Below are 2500 nucleotides of genomic sequence, written 5' to 3' on the forward strand. Positions count from 1 at the left end.
CTCACACCCCTGCGCCACACAGCCGCCGCACGCACTCAACAGACACCCGCCACTCGACACACACCCGCCGCCTCTCACCCACCCCACACACTCGACACACACCTGCCGCATCCTGCCCCTACGCAACAATATCACTGACCAGCTGTCACCCGCACTCGCCACACACCCGCCGCCTCACACCCTAGCAGGACCCTGACCCACAGCCAGCACTCACTACCCACGCGCCACCCGTACTGAACACCCACCTGCCGTCTCACACACGCTCACACCCTAGCAGGACACACGCCTCACATTTTCACATCACTTATGTCACCAAAATATACATTGTACTGTGGTGTGTTTACAATAAACCATTTTTATACAACATCGTATTACATTTTCTTCCATCTTTCTTTTCAACATTATTATCCAACCTTTACAACAAATACTCACCTATTGTTCCACCATTTATAAATAATACTACCCGTAGTGAGCACTCGTGAGTTCCCCAGACCCCCGTGGGAACCACCTGAGGCCCCTCAGACACCTGTGGGTCTGACCCGGGGCTCCCAGACATCCGCGGGCCTACCGTGGGGACCCAATTGTGGCCCACGGTTACCCAAGGAGACCACCTGGGGGCCATGGCGCTTGGCAGGACCCACCAACAGGCCTCCAGAACCTGTGTGAAACAAGTTGCTGGTACCCTGTAGGTCTGTCAGGTGCCCCGCCAGCCCGCCGGGGACTCGCGTGGGGCTGGGGTATGAACCCTGTATGTAAAAGGATAAATCATGTATTTATGGGGGGGCACAGGGGGTGGGTAATGTATTTAATAAATAGAATGATGCTTATTGTGGGGCAGTGTATTTTTTTATTGTGGGTAATGGGGGCAGGGGGAGGGGGTATTGACCCCAAGGGTATGTGGGTAGGCCTGCCTTGTGGGTAGTGGGTGAGTGTGGTTAGGCCTCACGGGGTGGGGGGTTAGTGTGGGAGGGTATGTAGGCATCCCGAGTGGTGGGTGAGGGTGGGTTAACCCCTTAATGACTGTAGCGGTTAATAACCGCTATGGTGATTAAGGGGTTAGGGGACATTACATTGGATGTTTTTATTCTTGTTTCTGTTTTGCAGCATCGGAGGGGGCATGGACGGTGATGAAGATGAGGATGGCCTTCATCCTGGCAGCCAGACATGGGTGAGTGCAATATGTATTTAATGTATTTATTGTTCTTTATGTATTTTAAATGGACAAATGCACATTTATCCATTTGTGGATAATAGTAATTTTGCCCATTACTGTATTGTATGTTTTAGGGGGGGTGTATTTATTGTAAAGTATTTGTGTTGTTGTATTTTTGGGGGGGGGCACAGAATTGGTACTGCAGGCCTGTGGGGAACACCCGAGGCCCCCCCCCCCCCGGCCTCTAGTATCATTGCTGTGCATCCCAAAAAAGAGATATATGTAATGGGGGTATAGGGGTTGTTGGGGCACAGGGGGTGTATGTTGTGTATTGCAATGTTTATTGGGGGCAATTGTCCCCAATAAACATGCTATTATGCCTTAACCCCTTCATTGCCTTAGCGGATATCCGGTATGGTAATGAAGCAGCATTAATGTATTTTATTAATATTGTGCGGAAGCAGGGGGTCCCCTGAGCTGAACCGCATTGATTTGTGGCTCAGGGACCCCCTGCTTCCCGAGTTACAGGCCCCGGTTTGGGGCAGCGGTTCCAGTGTCGCCGCCATCTTTATAGCGTCCAAGACGCGACGTGGGCTCTATAAAGATGGCGGCGACACTGGCACCCGATGCCCCTTACCAGGGCCTGTAACTCGGGAAGCAGGGGGTCCCTGACCCACAAATCAATGTGGTTCAGCTCAGGGGACCCCCTGCTCCCGCACAATATTATTAAAATACATTAAGGCTGCTTAATTACCATAGCGGATAGCCGCTAAGGTAAGGAATTGTTACGCCGATGCTCGCCACAAACCGGGACCGGACCGCGGGGCTGAGGTGGGGTTACATTATCACCGACCTTAGTCCGCGCAGACTGATCCGGAGTGCGCAGTTCGTAGTCGTACATCGCAGGGTCAGGATTGGAGAAGGCAGCATCATCGTTATTGAAGCCAAAGTCGGGGTAGGAGAAGACAGGACAATCGATGGCCGAAGCAGGGTCAGGATAGAAGACATCCGGGTGGTCGTAGTCGTAGCAAGGAATCGGCAACAAGCAGACAGGAGTACCCCGCTTCAGCTTAGGAGCGTGAGCGCGGGGGTGGCTTCTGCGCGAGGAGCGGCCTCGGCCCATGACGCCGATCTCAGCAGGAGGAGACAGCAGGCTGGCCAAAGTACACCGCAGGGCAGCGTCGGGGAGAACCAACGCTTCAGCGCAGAAGTCCAAGGCAGGCCACTGCAAGGGGATAGCAGCAGGCCGCAGGAAAGGAAGGGTAGCCACTGCTAGGAGGGAATGCAGCAGGTACCGGTGCTGGCAACACGCTTCAGCACAGGAGAAAGAACAGGCCTCTGGATACT

Source organism: Ascaphus truei, chromosome 2 (assembly GCF_040206685.1).
Source record: "Ascaphus truei isolate aAscTru1 chromosome 2, aAscTru1.hap1, whole genome shotgun sequence".
Lineage (NCBI taxonomy): Eukaryota > Metazoa > Chordata > Amphibia > Anura > Ascaphidae > Ascaphus > Ascaphus truei.